Here is a 17,913-nt window from a genome sequence, read left to right as displayed (position 1 = left end):
AAATAAAAGTATTTGCTTCACGAATTATAAATGGCAAAACCTTTTGATACCTTTTACTGGAAAGGTTTAACATGAGTGCAAAGCCATATTATTAATGAAAATAACCATACAGTCATTTAAACAATGACATCTTCATACTGCTTTGTAGATTCAGTGTCTACTCTTGCAAAGTACTGAGTCTCTTCCATTCTCATTGAGAATAGAGTTGAAACAAAAGTGGAAAACACTCTCCCATGACCAGACGGACAGGCAATGTTTCTTGTGCAACATCCTCCTTGGGAAAAGAATCTAAATAAGAGTTTCAAGATTAATATCCAATTTCCAGGCTTTTACAGTACTTGGCAATCATTCAAATCTAACAGTGAACCAAGGCAAAAATTAAAAAGCCAAAGGCCACAAACCTGTTCAAACTGGTATAGTGGGTTCAAAGTTTCCTCCAAGATCTTGAGCTATAGTTTCCACATATCACTGAAGTAAAAAACCTAGGCAGCCCCACAGATAAGGTCCTATTTACTCTAGATGAACTGAAGAATTACAATGAATCACACTTTGGACCTTGTTCTTTAGCTGTAATTAATACCTGATTATTTTGGTTACTCACTGAAGAGTGACTTCAGTACAACCTTTCAGAAGTGTTGGAGCAAAATGACCTGGGGGACAAAAAGAAAGTAAAAAAAAAAAAAAAAAAAGAGCTGCTGCTAATGGGGAGAAGAATGGTGGGAAAATACTTATGTCTCCTTGCCGAAGGAAAAGTGCATTAAAGTGCCTGCAGTCATTGTAATTCCTGTTCTTGCTGAAAACTTATTGGGAATCCCAGTGACTTTGGAGAATGCAGGGGAGAACGCTCACAAACAGGAGCGTACGTGTGAAAGGAAGCAGAGACAAGAAAGAAGTGGTAATGCAGAGTCCTTTCTTACCTGTGCTTGGCATCTGCAATCCCCTGGTGGTTACATCATCTTGACACAGGACTGGTTTTAGTTCTGCTACTGGATGTGATCCAGACCCTTATGTTCTGACTTTCACCAATGGGAATGTCAATAGATTCCTTCTTTCTTTCCAGCCATGTTACAGGAAAATAGTTATTTTGAGGAAGGTAAACCATTTAATTGTTCTCCTTTAAATAAAGCACAGTAAAAGTCCATTTTACCATTCTAAAACTTGGGACACCAAGCCTAAAGAAGTCAGAATAATAGAACCAGTATTTACTATGCTCCAGTAGCAGACTGTTACTTATATGACTGCTCATGAAAAATACCAGGTACTGAGCACAGCAGAGCAGATTCTAAATGCATAAGGAGAACCAGCAAAAGAGGAAATAGAATACAGGCTAAGCCAAATGCAGCTTTTTTTTAAAAAAAACAGCTTCATTCTCCAATGACAACATACAGACCAACCTTTTCTTTTTCTTAGAGAAGCCAAAAAGTTTTTTCTCTGTCTGCAAAATATTTGTGTATCACTTGATGTTCTCAGTTCATTAAGTGCTGAAATCCTACTCTGGTCATTTACTAAGACCTAGGCTATGACAGCTTCTGTCAAACTACTTTTGTGTAGCCTACAATCCCTTTCCTATTAAAGAGAACTAAGCCAACCTTACTGATAGTAATGGAAACCCACAAACTTTCCATAAGTATGAAATCATCTTATATGAAGATGAATATTTGTCCTTTATACTGAGATTCACAGACTCTCATCTCTTGGCAGCTGACAAACAGTTGTCACAGCAGGGCAGGATCAAGTCCTGAAAAATGAGTGTGGAGCCTCAACACATTGAACCAAAGTCATCAAGAAACCTGTTCGAAACAGGAAACATCTGTAACCCCACAGATTATAAAGATTCCATATAACTATGACAAGTGCTTACAGTAAATTCCAATATAAGGAACCTCCACCAATAGCTAGAGCTGTGAGCTCTTTAAAAACAGGGTGGTGTGACTTGATTCTTGGAATCAAGAGCATGTCTTAAATTGATGTGGGTGAACTGAAGGGTAAAAAAACTGATATACTACCCATTCTTTTAGTCAGGTCTCATATTTTTTATAGAAACTCAATAACAAGTCAGTTTTTATACTGTTGGGTCCCACTGCAGCACCTCATGAGAAACAGCTGCTCTCAGTTAACAGGCTGGCACTTTGCTGTGCATTCCCAAGGGTTTCACTGCCCTGTCCTCCCTGGACCGGCTGAGCAGGGCAGGTAAACAGCCACTGCCTTTCCCTGACAGTGGCTCTTGCTGGCAGCTATTCCCAGTTCTGGAAAACAAATTGCAGACCATTATCAGCTCTTCTGGTAATTGTTGCAGGATGGAATCACAGAGTGCAATAAATCACAACATCATTATCCTAAGGCCCAAATGGTCTGGCATATTTTTGCTTAAGATGGTTAATACAGAAGTGGTGTAGACTGCAATGGCAGATAAAAATATCCTATATTGACTAGCAGGCATGGGGGCGTTTTTGTACTTGTTCAGATTATTCACAACCCATTTTAAACTAATAAAAATAATGTTGTCTTTAGTTACAACATTTTCTTTTCAACTCTGTGGGAAGAAAAATCTCTCAGTCTTTAAATATGAGAGCCTTGAACTCTGCACAAGGCATTACATCTATTACTAAGGTACCACAGATAATGACTGTGGGCTGAAGGTTGGTGTATTTTCATTGTTTGTATTCTGTCTTTAAGGCAAATGTCGAGTGCTCAACTCTGTCTCAGCATTTACATGGACATCACATAATGTCCAGTAAAGCTTTTCATGCCTGGGCTAAAAGAAGTGAACTGGGTTAAAGTTCTCCAAAGTCCAATTTAATACATATACTTCAAAATTCAGACTTTAAAAGAAAGAAGCTGCAAAATCAGGGACTTTCAAACAATCATTAGGTCATGCAAATGGAAGAAAAGTGATGGGATTTCCCTTGGGATATTCCAAGAACAAATACAATCCCTGAGCCAACAAGACTGGGGCATTCCAGGGAGGCGCAAGATAGGGAGGCGGTGTTCAAAAATACACATTTAATGTTCAGTCAAGGAACAACATTAATGGCACTTGTGGATTTGCCAAGTGCCCAGAGAAAAGTGCAAGGATGGAGGGGAGGGAAAGGAAATAAATAAAACTGGAGAGGAAAAATCACGTATAATAGAATTTTGCTTCTCTCTCCAGTTTTAGACCAGCTCATCAAAGCCAAAAGGTAATTCCACTCATTGCAGTAACTTCCATCTTGATCAGATTTCATCCATGAATAAGCAACTGGATTTCTACCAGACAACTGGAAACCTCCCAAAAAGCACAACCCTCTGACGTGCTAGCAACACTAGAATTAGATAAAACATTCACAAGACAGAGCCACAGATTTAGTGGATGTGACTTTCATAAATGCTGGTATTCAGAAAGAGCAGCTTTATAGAAAACATTTGCCCCTAGTCTACAGTCTCTCCTGAAATGAGTTTAAATTACCTCAATATCAAATACATCTTTTTTTTAACTTTTTTGATGATGGCAATGTTACTGTTTGCATCCAGTTAAAAAAATAAAAGGCTCTGCACATCTTATACTAAACAGGTTAGGATTATTATAATCAAATTTTGATTGAAATACTATTAATGATCTGTCCTGGGAATATAAAGTAAGATTTTTGGGTTGATAGCATCTTTGTGATGGAAAGCACATCTTTTTAATTGGGTTCTTGGAGAAAATCCTGTAACGCTTGTTCATTTTATGTTTTAATCCAGACTACCCCGTGTACATGTACGTGGTTACAAATATTTAATTATGTTCATGACTACATTGGGTACACTACACAGGGAGAAAGCACAGCACAGACCAAAACCAAGGCAATCTGCTTCCTTTCAACCAAGAGCATGAAAGAGCTACTTGATGCTCCCATGACCAACAGTAACCTTGAGACAGAGGCCACGGCTGTGCCAGACACACCTGTGCCAGCGGCCGTGTGAGCTGGGCTGGTCCCTGCCCTTCAGCCAGGAGGGGTTTTCCTGACCCTTGTACAGCAATGCACCTCAGGTAGAGGAAGAAGGGTCAGGCTTTTTCTTTCCTGGTAATACTCAGAACTTTGTGCATTGAAAACAACTGGTACCAGCAATCTGCTGAGCAGCACTGTGCACAGGTAGATGCTCTGGCACAGACACAACAAGGCTCCCTTATCTCAGAGGCAAGGCAAAAACATGGAGTGATCCCTATTTAATTGAAAGCTGACAGCTGTTTACATCACCAAGGATTTAGCTGCAGTGTAACTGCTCTTGTGACAAGCCGCGTACCTTTGAACATTGGACAGCTTACTTCCAAATATTTTACGTTGTGACAGACTCCCTAATCATCCAGAAAATAAATTGTGGAAGCTCCCAAATGGCATTTTCAAACATGACAGTTTTACTGCCTCCATCTTTACACCAGCTACTCCACAGCAACTACTGTTTTTGGAGTTGTTGGGGGTTTGGATTATAGAAGAAGAAACAAAACAGGTTGCTGCTAGTACTCCTAACACAACCAGCACTGCCTCTTACACACACTGAAAAACTACTTAACATTGTGGAACAGTCAGTAGTGGTGGCTCTTACACCACCATCTGTCTATGTAAATGCAACTTCTGCAGCTGGTGAGACCTAAGATAATATATTCAAATGAAGAATACTTGCTACCACTTTCCCGTTATTTAAGTGTCATCATAATGCTCAAATTAAATGAAAGTCAAAGCAAAACAATATGTCATGTCCACTCTGAATTTCAGGTATCAGAGAAAATAACTGTAGACAGAACTTCTCTCTCTACAAAACATTTTGCTGACTGCAATTATATCAACAAAAATGAAATTCTTATTTACAAGAGTGGATACTGGCAGGGGAAATGCTAAACCAGCTTTGTTAATTCCAACACTGTCAGATATTCTAGTTTGCCAAATGCCTGCATTGATTTCTGTGTCTCCCTCCAGCATCATGCTCACTTATGGTGGCCAGTCTCACCACTAAGTTTATTGCTGAAAAAAAAATTATTGTGGCAAAATTCAGCTAAAATCAGCAGTTCTTTTAGGCACTGGGGCTGTGCCTGATCTGTAGAAGATGCAGCATCTCCTCAATCTATGTATATTCTTGAGCCATGCCCTCAATTCCACTTTAGGCCAAAATCCAGAAGCACATCACAACCTAATCCTCTTGCTCATTTATTGTGAGAAGGAACGCAGGTGCATGGGCTGGATGGGAACTTAGAGAGATGCCTGAGGCACTGGGATCTCCTGGCACATTCCCACTTTTTTCAGTCCTTGCAGGACCAGGCATAATCTCAGATATGAGGGTGATGAGTGCTGTGTAAGACCTACAACACCCTGGCATTTATCAGGGACTTACTGGAGTTGGGGAGCTGAAAGGAGATGCAGAGACTGGATGAAATCTCTAGCTGCCATCTAGTTCCACCTTCCTCCCAGCATGGGGACATTGCCAACTATAGATCAAACTTGTCTCTGCCTGGGCAGCTCCTGAAAGCCTCCCTGGATGGATGGTTCCAGGTCTCTCTGTTCCCACCTGCACTGCCCTCTGAAATGCAGTGGGGTGTAGGAAGAGATGGAGAGTTTAGTAAAACTCATGGAACCAGGCTTCTTAGACCTAGCCTAAAAACCTTTACTTAGAACAGCAACTGGCTAATAAAAGATTTCTAACCTCTTGGTGCATAAGGGTCATGGTATTCAATGGACAACAGTGAAGCATTTAGTGCTTTATCTCTGCCAGAGGGAATCATTGATCTGCAACGGCACCTCGAGAATGGTGGGTGTTGTCAGAAGGCCAAGGTCCAGCATCAGGGTATGTAACAAATATTAACCACTTCATCTCTCTTCACTGGGCAGTACTTTAATTTCACTTTGTATTGAGCTTGATTATTAGTTTATGACAGGTGTAAATTATAGAAGCAAACCTAGATCACCTCCTCCAGGCCAAGGAGAGAGGAGACATTTCCTTCACTGAATATTGTTGTTCCTGAACCTCTGCACTCCATTTCTCGTTTCAGCACCTTTAAAGAGCACTGAGTCCATCAGACTGTTCTAGCCATGCTGAACTGCAGTTATTTATCCTAGCATTATATCGTTATGGGATGATCTTCTAATACTCAGAATTTTGGGCTTAATAGCAGCTCCCTCATAGATGTATAACAGCCAGGACAAGTGAGCACTCCAGGAAATCAAATAAAAGGACACTTTTTTTGCCCACTATATGCAATCAGAAACTACCTTTGTACATGAATCAAGATATTTCTTTTTTTTGTTTCTTGGAAACCTTTTCTGCAGAATGGAGTTTATGCAGGCTGTTGTAAAATACTGTGGGGGAAAGTGCATATTAAAAGTATAATATATTCTCTTTACTGATCATGATCTGAGAGTTAAAGTGTGTTTGAAACATTGTGTTTTGCAATCCAGGTTATGTGATGAGTGATAAGCTATACAGTCATAATTAACAGTAGCGATAAATAAAATGTATTACATTCTGTACAGCCCTATTTGCATTGCAAAAATCCCTATTTAGATTACAATGAACTCTAAATTACAGAGTAAACAAGTTTTGGCTACATCTTGAGGCCCAGCAGGGAGGAAGGTATCGTTTGCTGCCCCGGCAAGGAATGCTGTTTACATCCAACTGGACTGTGCCCAGAGACTTTGCAGCTTTAACACACAAGGGGCTGCAAACAGACCCTCACAGTCTCTGTGCTTAGTGGGGTTTATTGGATGGCTGCAGGCTCCCTACTCAACACCAGAAGCTTTCAGCAGTGCTTAACTCTCTCAAAAGTGATTAGGGCTAGGGGAGTTAGGCTGAAGTTAACCTCTACCTGTGAGACAGCTCGGTGGACAGTAGGGCTGCCAGGTCACTGAAATGAAACCACTGCTGGTGTTTTCATAAAGAAACAAGTCTGTGATTTCATTTTGTACCAAGATGTAGAAAAAGAGCAATAGGATATTTGTTTTAAACTTTTTCTTCTCTTTACCCATACAGAAAATATAGCAACATTCCAGGGGCTTGGATCACCCAGATCTCTGTCAATCCGAGCACCAGAGTGCGTATGGTGCAGGCTGTGCTGATAAGGTTAGCTGATCATCTCCTCTTAGAGCAGGGTTAAGAAAAGACAAATATTCACTCTCTGATAGGAGGTCACCTGTGCATATCTGTCACCATTATAAATTCTTCTGTGCTCTAAGTGGTGTTTTTATGAAGTTCCAAATTTATGCTCCCTTTCACTAAATGCACACACAGGGCTATTAGGAGGGAGGCAGTGTCAGTTCTGATGACATCAGGAAGGCAAGAATGTGTCTTTTATCGACCCGGCCGGGTAGGATCAGGTCTGGAAGTGGCACAGATTGGGAAGAGAAATATTGGAGCCTGGTTGCCACCCTGTTTCACAACTCAGAGAATGTAATTAAGATCCCCGATTTCTTTTGGACAACCAGCTTCCCACAGTTTTTAGTCACTTGCCTCCACAAACAATGACATGAAATATTCTTCCCTGTGGACTTCACAAGACATGAGCTGTCAGGAGTCCCATCTGAAGTCACCCAGAAAGTGAAGGTGGTGCACAACACACCAACCCTCTCCTCGGTCACAGGTCCCTGTGCAACGCCAGACTAGACCAGACCAGCAAAGCAGCAGCTGCAGCAGAGGAAATTTTTCTCTGTCTGCAAGCACCCAGATCACCAGGGAGAGCCACAGTGCACATCACCCTAAACATCTAAGTTCCAGTCCATTCAATACTTAGGAACTTCAGTGTTGTTTGAACAGACTTGATACAGGAATGGGTTCACCCCTCTTTGTCCAAAACAGCTTAAATTAGTTATTCTCCCAGATATGATACAATTTGCTTCTCTGGAGGAAAGAAAAAGAGGCAGAGGTACCTTCAAAGGAGAAGGAATTGTCAGGCAGAGTAGGACATTTTTCCTTTTTACTTTGGTGTGTATCATTGATATTAATTTTACTTTTTTCCATTTAACCTTAAATTACAATCAAGAAGAAAGTGTTGGACTTTCAATTCTTGTTATAAATCAGCCCATATAATTTCAATTTAGGAGTCTAGCTTCAAATGCTTATTTTTCCTGCAAATATTTTCTTTAAAAATTGGAGCTGGAATAAAAGCTTGACTGACCAGATATGATTCCTGTTCTCTGGAATGAAGTAGAACACTCCACCTCTCACCTGTGTACTCACGGTGGCTTTGTTCTGCATCCTCCCATTTCTTGTTTCACTTGGGATCTGAAGTGCTGAAGAGGCCTGAGCACATGAATGCAACCAGTTTAAGAAACAAAACAAAGGAAAGAAAAAATCAGGCTTAACCTGAGGTGTATCTATGCAGTAAGCAAGCACCCAAATCTTCTGGTTCAGGTGACAACAGAAAAAAGAAAACAACTTGTTAAAACATTACTTGGAGCAGAAGTTTCTACCTCTGTGCCAGGCATGGTACATGCTTGAGCAACTCTTTTCAATTAAGTTATCATCCCAGTGATGCCTCGTGGGTGGTGCGGCTCCGTGCTGTCCTCGGTGAGAGCGAGATGTTCCCCCACACGCCTTTGCACTAATTATTATCTCTGCTCTCCTATGTGTTCATCCAGAGCCATGCTCTCATCAGCCCAGCTCAGCACCCTCCTGAGGAACTGGATGCCTCAGTGACACCAACAGCCAAAGAGAGTTGCTGCTCAGCTCCTGAATTTCCCAAAGCATCTTTCCAGATTCCCTCGTGAGGCAGGCATGTGCCACCAGAGTTTGTATAAACCAGCAGCTCCCAAGTCAAAAATTAATTTTCCATGCATTAGGTTTCTAAAGTCAAAGACAGAATTTCTTAGCAGCTCCTGTACTCCTTGGCTACTAATTCCCCATCTGCTGAAGGCAACGACAATGTAACAGAAAAACAGACAGATTTGTCCTGGAAAACAGGAAGACTTTCTGGCTAAATTAGCTTTTCCCTGCTGTCTCTAGAAACAAATCTCCCTAAAATATCAGCAACAAATCAATTTTACTGCTTTTCAGTATAGAGCAAGGAAATTACCTTTTCTGATTTCAACTTTCTTCCAGTGTCACAAACCCATCAGGCCAAATAATCTCCTAAGAATTTACCATATGTTCAAATTGGAACCTGAAAATAGGCTTATTTTCTGTTTAGTCTAAATCCAAAGCCACAGAATGAAGTTTATGTTCAAGGTACCTGAATCTGGAACTTCTCAAAATGTGAAGGGTTTAGGTCTGTACTTGTAGCTTTGTTTTTTGTTCCATTTCTAATGAAAGATAACTTAAAAAGTAAGGATTAACGATTTATGGGGTAGTAATCTATAAAAAGCTCTGCATCCAAGGTATTAGAAAGCAATATAAATTCTTTTGTGGAAATGTAAACGTATTTAAATGTAAGTAGGTATTATACCCAGTTGGTTAGACAGGGACAGTGAGAGCCTCTGACTTGCTTTCCTGGGAATCAGATAGGTCCCTAAATCATTAACTTAGTGTTAAATCATCTTACAGATATAAATAAATGGAGAGACTTATCCAGGGATGTCTTGCAGAATGTAAGTAGTTTCTAGATTAATGACTCATAAGATCAAAGTCAAGGAAGACACCCACTTAATTAGGGAGAAAAGTCTTGAGCAAATCTCAAAGACACCTTTGCCAGGCACAAAACCTTCCCTGTGTGCTCTCCAGTTTCACCTGACTCTTCTGAACACAATCGCCCCAAACTACCCTACAAAAAATGGAATGAGGTTGAAAAGCAGCTAATCTAGGAGTCCTCCTACAGATTCCAGAACACTGCAACCACCAATAAATATTCACAGGTTTTTCTACAGTGCGAATTATCCAACAGAACAGGTTTACAACCAGAATCCAGCCTTACGCAAGTCAACCTTTAAATTCCAGCACTTTACCAGTTCTGCCCTTCAGCTGGACAAGTGGCCCGGGCTGGCAGCTCAGGACCCTGAGGTAATTGCATGGTTCTGTTTTATCACAGATGATCTCTGTCCTGCACAGGGTATTTGCTCATGACATAACCAGTCATGCTATTAAGGAACAACTCATCTTTTGCCATTCAAAAATAAGCAGCACTTTCTTTTTTCTCCAGACAGTCAATGTACTTCAGCTGATACCTGAGGCAGGACAGTTAGACCCACTTTCCAGTGGATTTTCTGAAATTAAAAAACTGGATGAACTCAGTGTATTCTTAAATTCAACATCCAAAAAACTTCCCTTCGTATTACTGTGTTTTGCATGAATTAGGAAATCTGGTAAGTCAGTGAGGAAAAACTATTATTTGTTCTATGAACTACTGTTTCCTCTGTCATACTTATGATTTTGGTAGGTGTGTCTCCATTATGGAGTGGAGAAATCATGGTTCCATACACTTTACAGCATATCTGATTTTTATCCTAGCGAACTTTATTTCAGATATTTATAATTGCATTTCACAGATTGTTACTGTTTGGTTTACTATCATGGCAGTTGAAAACTGAATGTACTCAGGGCTGAATTCTCCAGTTATATTTACACTGCTCATTTTTCTCACTCTCCATTGCAACCCAAGACCTTTTCCTGACCACTCACCCTGCATCCATGCTGGACTGTCTCTGTGTCTCTTCTGGAGAAGAACAACCAGACTATGTTAAGTCTTTGCATTGGTTTAGTTCTTTGATCTCCCCAGAATGCAGAAGAGACAACAGCACAGCCACTAAAAATGTGCTGCTTGTAATTTTCAGGGGATATCACAAAATTCTTCTAGGAATCTGTTGCAAAAAGTGAAGTTCAAAAATTAACTGCAGCTTGTCAAAATCTACTGCATGATTACTTAAAAAGTGACTCTCTTCCTTGGATGTGGCTGCTTGCAGCACTTTGGAATCTATTCATTTGACGGGAAGATAACATTAATGTAAACTCAACTGTTACTTTCCTATAATCCAATTAATATTGTCAAGCAACATATAAAGTTTCATTTCCCTAAAGGTGCAGAAGATAAATAAGGGAAGATGGCTAATATGGCCAAACGTCCAAGCCCTTTTCCAGGCAGCACTTAGCTCAAAGACTCTCTCAGTAATAAAGGCATGGATGGTAAACAAGATCAGCACTGAGAATTAACCTGAGAAACATGGTCCAGCAGCAGAGCAGATCTGTTTCTGCCCACTTGGCATCACAGGACTGCTGTACATCTCTCCTGCACCTTCTCACATTTGCTCATGTCTTCTTTCATTCAGGAAATGTGCAAGCTACCCTCATCTGAAAATTGACAAACAGAAAATTCTGGCTTTTCCACCGGCTTTTCCTTTAAAAACCACTTTTACTGTCATCTCCTCACAGTCTTCACTAGAAAAGCTGCCCTGCATTTTCTAGAAAAGTCATGGTTTAAGTGAGGGAACTTTCAACAAAATTATGGTGTACTGTCAACTGTCTGGACTGAGCATATTTTGCTGAAAAACCACTGTTACCAACACCACTAGGAACCAGGAGAATCCCAGCAGTGTGTGAGACAGTGTAATGAAGACAACTGAGACAGGACTTGTAAATAATCTGTGCCAAGACTGGACACGGATTACTGTGATCTCTTCCAAACACATTTTCAGTCCTCATCTCTCTTCAACTGTAAAATATGAAGAAATAAGGATGAATAAGAACAGGAGAACAAGAGACAGGCATTTCAGGGAACGTAGGGAACAACAAAGAAGTGCAAGTAAAACAGCATCTCAGAAAAAAAGACACATCAATAAAAGTAATTACATCTTTTCCTTTATTTTTCTGTACTTATCTGGTATGATCCTATGCTTTTCTATACTTTGTTCAAAACAAAGGTAGGACTACCCTGATCATTCACCTTTCTGTTACAGCTTTCTCCCAGTTTTATAACTAAAATCAAGAAGATAGATACAGCATATCTAAAATCAGACGTACAAAATGGGATTGCTGCATTGTACTCAGAAGCCTGGCCTTGCACACACATAAAAACAAAGAAAAAGTAATCTGTTACCCTAATTTAAGGTGTGCAATTAGCAAAGCTGGAATGCAAACACTGTCTCTCCTCAAGTCACTGTGGGTGTATAGATGGATGACATATCTAATAAGAAGCTGAGCATCCAGCCACTAAGATGCTCCTATAAGCTGTATCACAATCCTCTTAAGGATTTAGGGAAATCAGAGGCTCAGCTTTGCCATCTGTGGCTTAATAAATATTTCCTTCTGAGGCTTTGTGCCTTGTTTTAGCAACCAAGAAAATAGTCATACAGTAATTTCTGAGACATGGAATTACCAGGAGCTCCTTTTTGTCTTTCCTCAACAGCCCCTTTTTGCAAGTGGACGACCTGTGGTACCTGTGCTGAATGAAGGAGGTGAAACAGAGCTTTTGGGTCTCATTGCATGACCCAGCAAGGCTGTGTTAGATCAAGGGTGTCTGTGCACCCTGAATCCCTGTCTTTGGAAGAGAGGAGTTAAAAGATTGTCATAAAAGCAATAGTGCCAGGTCCATTTGAGTGTCCAATAGACTTGCAAATCAGCAGGGTCTCACAGCAAAGCACAGAGATCTCTGAGGAGCAATTCCCATGCTGACCTCTCACGTCCTCAGCTCTGAGGAAAGTGATCTATTAGAGATGAGTGTGTGAAAATTTTGGTGTAGCACAGAATCATCAAGGTTGGAAAAGACCTTCGAGAACATCAATTCAGCACCACAGTAATTACCCTTAAATCATATCTCCAAGTGCATATCCAGACACCTCTTGAACACTTCCAGAGACGGTAACTCCAGCACCTCCCTGGGCAACCTATTCCAATGCCTAATTGCTCTTTGAATTTTTGGGGTTTTTTTTTTCCTACTATTCAAACTGAACCTCCTCTGGCGTAACTTAAGGCCATTCTTAAGGCCATTTCTTTTCATGCTTTCACTTGAGACATAGCAGAAGAGAATGAGCCCCATCTCACTACAACCTCCTTTCAAGTAGCAATGAGAGCAATGAGGTCTTCCCTGACTTCCCAACTGAGCAATGACTCAATGGATCCAAAATAATTCCTTCCAGATACACTATTTCAATATTTCCAGATACACCATTTTTCCAGAGCTGCTTAAGCAGCATCAGCAGACATAGGGTAATTCTGTAGTTCTGTAGCACAGTCAGTGATGGACCCTTATCTGGGGCTACCTTCACCAAGGAATTCAAATTCTGCCCCCTCTAACTTCACTACCCATATTCCCAAGATCTGGCGCTTCAGAAGTATTCAAATCCGGCTTAGAATAAAGGAAATCAGAAGAATTTGGTCAGCTTTTCTAAGAGAAAGACAAACCAAGGAAATAAAGATGAATAGCATTTCCCTCTGGAGCTTTAGATGAAGATAAAAAGGGCTTGCAGAGGCCAAAGGATGCAAACAGGAAAGGTGCTGATATTTAAATGGATGTGAGAAGGATTCTTAGGGAACTCAAGAAAAATCAATAATTTCCAAAGTTTTTAGAAAAACCTGGAAAAGAGAGGAGTATAAAAATAAATATATAATAGCAAATGGGAAAAATATGTTATTGTATTGGCCCACTGTTAAAAGCAAAAGACTGAGAGCCAGAAGACCTAATTCCAGTGTTGACTTTGTACAACGCTCTTGGTGCATGATGTTGGTGAAGTTGCTGTCTCTCTCTGATCCCCTTCACATGCATGTTTCAGATATCATTGAGGTGAAAGCTCTCTCTTCTTACTCATATTTCATAGTTTGAGGGGTTTCAATTTCTGCTGTGGCCTGAAGCTCTTAAGTTATAATATAAAGGCAAAACCAAATGGAAACTATAAAATATTGTTGGTTGGTTTGGTTTGATTCTTTAACAGGTTCAAAAGTGATAGTCCTCATAACTGCTCTGTTTTCAGAGACAGATCCTGGGCTGGTGCACATCATAATTTTTTTACATTTTCATATAAAGTATTTTCATCAGAGCACTATTTTAACTTCAAAACACGTAGCGGGGGGAGTTTCAATTCACTGCTCTTAGCACATGCAAATCTTAAAATGCATATCTGCAATATTTCAAGTGTTTTGTGGATAGTACTACAGAGGAATCAAGTGCTGCCCACAGGATATTTTAGAAATCTTTCTTTCCTGAAAAGCCATGTCCTGGTTTCTTTTGTACTTCCATACATCAAAGAGGGGGAAAAAAGAAACAACAAATGAAATTCCTCTGAACAATTTGTTCTAGGAGAAGATCTGTCTTTGTCAAATGAATGCACCCCAGTCTATAATTGTCAATTTTAAGGAATAACTGAGAGATACCACTTATTCAAATTGAAGCAAGTACTTTGCTTTGGAAAGCAGACCACAAGTAGGGACAGATTTGCAAATCAGCGGCCAAATCAATGCATGCAAAAGACAACAGCCTTTCCCCTTCACATATCCAAACAGACAACTCTGACAGTTTCTATGTGCAGTTATATGAACTGCACACGTAATCATGGCAATTGCATGCAGAAATTGGATGTAAACTGCATGGTTAATTTGGTTTTTAAAAAAAGGAGTAACCTTGCAACACTCTCTACAGAGGAGTCAAACAGTAATTACAACGTGCTCTTCAAACCTCTTAGAGCAAACCCGGTGTTGCCATGCAGTTGTGCTAAAATATTTTCCAGCTGTCAATATGCCCGCACATTGATAGGAAGATACTTTATTTTTTTTTTACATCACCTGGAGAGATGGATGAATTTCAATTGCTTGACAGAATGCTTGCATGATATTTCTTAATGAAGGGTATGAACAGCAGATTGTATTGCCAGTCTAAGGAGTGCAGATCTGCAGCAGAGCTCTCACCAGATCCATAAATGCATTAGAGGACACAGCAAAGAGTGAGTGGAGTCAGAGCAGTTTGCTAGGAAGGCCTCAGCTGAGACTGGGCATTTTGCCTGGGATGGCAAACTGAGGATTAAGGGCTCTACAGGACATGTGAACTCCACTCAAACGCAAACACAAGCATGATTAAAATTTAGCAAACTATGATGTACGAACCCTTGGGCAAAATCCAGTAGACACAGCTGTATTTATAGGCTGATACAAAGGAGAACTGTTAGACCTAAAAGCAATTCAGCAGCTTGATGAACAGAGTGTAGCTTGAGATCTCTCTGTGCTCCAAGCCTCAATCTAAGGTGGCACATCTTTCTCTCAACTACTCCCCTCAAAAGCTTTGACCATACAGTTACTGTGTGGGACCCATTTTCCTATGGATCAATGCATTAGCAATTATAATTACACCTACAGGAGGAAACAGCACTGTTCTTTCGAAGACCACCACCTCTACTTAGGTAATTTTGAGATGTTGGTTGAGGGCTGCACATCAAGGTCTGTGCTAATAATGAGAGCAAAAGAACTTTGGAAACAGCAAGAAAGATTAATGCAAAGGAAGGCATTCTCTGGAATGGCTGCAGAGAATCACATACAGTGGAACGCTCAACCAATAGTAGAGGCACTGAAATAAGTGGAAATTTTAAGTATCGCCCAAGAAAATCAGAACTGCTGCTGGTGGTTTTCTGCAGCAGGAAGAAGCCTGTAACTTCAGTCTCTGGGGGGAAACAAAAACAACAGAGACACACTGGGTATGAAACCTTCCCTTTATTTTCTCCAATTGAATCAACTTTATTGCTCTAAGGGAAAGCAAGAAACACGCTTGGGAATAGTCACGGACAGTACCTTTGCAACAGCAGATTATGAGCTACCTCTACCCTAAAGAAAACCATTTTCAGGATAGTCACCTTGTTCTGATTTTATAGGGGTACAGCAACCTCAGTGCTGCTTGTACAAAGAACCAAAGATCACGTAGTACCACCCTTCAGATACACTTGCACATCATCTTGCTGCTACGGTGGTGCAGCACCTCGCTGTTCTCGGGTCATGTGGCTTTACTTTGAAATAGGAAAAGTGCTTTTGGGCTGGCCAGAAAGGAGACCAAAATCCTTTTTTTGAAAATTTGAAATCCCATTGAAGTTTGGCATTTGAAATTCCATTGAGTAGCACGGGCTGGATAGGAACTGGTCTGATCTCTGTTTTGTCTCTACACAGCAGCTATCCTGAGAAACTAAGTATTTTAGGAATAAATATATGAAGAAGTAATTCATGCTTTCCAAATAAGCAAGAAAGCCTCTGCATGAAACCCTGGTCCATTCCCTTGACTCCCTTTTATGCCTTTTCTTCCTGCATCTGAGATTTTTCACAACCGAGGACAAGCGCTTGGCAGGCTTGTGTTCTGCCCTGAAGAGTAAATGACTGCAAGACAACTGGGAAAAACCACATTCCCAGTAGCCTAAGCAGCAGCACATCTGCCTTGCATGTACTCTCCACAAAGCAATCCTGGTGTTTGTCTTACCCCTGTGACTGAGGAATAACACTAGGAAAAGGACTACTATTCTGATGTGGACTCTTCACCATATCAGTGCCAGGGCCTGAGCACAACTACAGGTAAAGAGCAGAGGGAAAGAGTCATCCTGGCAGTATCTCTGCCTCCTGCTGAGTCTCAGACAGGAGTAGACATTCACCTGTGCCAGAGTGGCACTGGAAGGCAGCTTTTTCCCTGAGATAGAGAGCTGAGAAACACTGGATTACATGGTTGTCATCACTGCTTATTGGCTTTTGTTCTTTTCACATCACCAGGCAGCAGCGAGTGGGGTGCCACAGTGCTGTGCTTGGATGGCTGAGGAGAAGCTCATTGCTTGTTATTGCAGAAAGGCATTAAAAACAGCAAAAGCAAATAAAAAAAATATTTTAAAAAAGGGTAAAAGAAAAAGAGATAGAGCAGCTTTCCTCTTGGAGCAGCAGAAGCCAGGTGCATAGCAACTGACAATGATGACAAATACTGGAAATATTTTGCAGTTCATCAAAGTAATAATATTTAGGAATAGATTCCAATTACCTTTCTGGTACCACCTACAATTCTCTTGGAACTGGTGCTGTGTTCACAGAATAAGACCTTTTTCTACACCAGTAAAAATATGCAAAAGTATCAGTAGCAAAGGTCGTATTCTTGCATTCCTGTTTACATACATTAGCACATGTGCCAGTAGAAGCTTTAATTCTTGTAATGAGGTTTTTCACAGGGTAAGGAGAATCCAGACAAAAATATGATTGGCAAAAACTACCCTTAATATCCTATAAAAATACCTGTGATATTTGATTATGTGGCATTAACTAACTTGGGCTTATCTTGGTATTATTCTCCACTTGTGGCAGGTGAAAATCTTAGGCTAGAGACTTCACATGAAAACAGAGGGCTATGTAATTTTTCAAGAATATACAGCATTATGCATACTGCAAATACTTTGGGTATTCTAAAGCAGAGCACACTGCATGCTGGCAAAAACAGAGATTCACAGGAAACAACAGTAATCATGAAACTACACCAAGTAATAAGAACTAAACTAGTCAAAACCCAAATGGAAAAAAAAGACAAAGTTTTATGCCTTTACCAAACAGTAACTATGGCAACCCACGCCTCTTCCACCTGAAACTTTTACCAAAACACCTTCCTGTGCCAGTGCATTTCACTGCTTAGGGGAAGATTGGGGTTTTTTATGTGTATTTGAAAGCAGCCTTGGGCAGTGAGAGGTTGATCCAGTCATACAGAGTGGTCTGGGAGGCACTAGGTGTGGAGCTTGTGCTTTTATCCCTCGTGGAAGCCCTACTTGATGTGGGGACTTCTGTTCCACAATGGGGTCAGTATAAAATCTGGTTTAGTTACAGCTGAGATATCTTCTCATCTGCACCAGGGCTCCCAGACCACCAGCTCAATTCTCTAAGCTTCTGGATTGCCCTCAAGCCCCACCACGGATTCAAGGATGACTCTCACCAGTCCTCACCTTTCTAGAAAGGGGACATGTTGCTCTAACACACAGTTCTAACAGTATCTTGTGTACAAGCACTTCATCATGTAACATTTATAGGGTCTCATTCTGCATTTGTTTCGTATTTCAT

The 17,913-nt window shown here is 40.6% G+C and overlaps 1 long non-coding RNA gene across 6 annotated transcripts in view; it reads right to left on the bottom strand.

Moving 5' to 3' along the window:
- The window catches only part of LOC116450029, a 145,256-nt gene that overhangs the window by 49,286 nt on the left and 78,057 nt on the right, over positions 1–17,913 (bottom strand). For 2 of the 6 annotated variants that reach the window (XR_004242631.1, XR_004242635.1), the window contains exons 1-2: positions 8,170–8,756; positions 918–1,114 (exon numbers count right to left, since the gene is read on the bottom strand). The exons of 1 other annotated variant lie outside the window; for it this stretch is intronic. This is a non-coding gene — a long non-coding RNA (uncharacterized LOC116450029). Of the gene's footprint in view, positions 1–917; positions 1,115–8,169; positions 8,758–17,913 lie in introns of those variants that run through there. 3 more of the 6 variants (XR_004242632.1, XR_004242633.1, XR_004242634.1) reach the window with 3 other exon arrangements.

This window comes from Corvus moneduloides, chromosome 12, assembly GCF_009650955.1.
Source record: "Corvus moneduloides isolate bCorMon1 chromosome 12, bCorMon1.pri, whole genome shotgun sequence".
Lineage (NCBI taxonomy): Eukaryota > Metazoa > Chordata > Aves > Passeriformes > Corvidae > Corvus > Corvus moneduloides.
The sequence above is the reverse complement of the archived record's forward strand: the minus strand, read 5'-3'. Positions and strand labels throughout refer to the sequence as shown.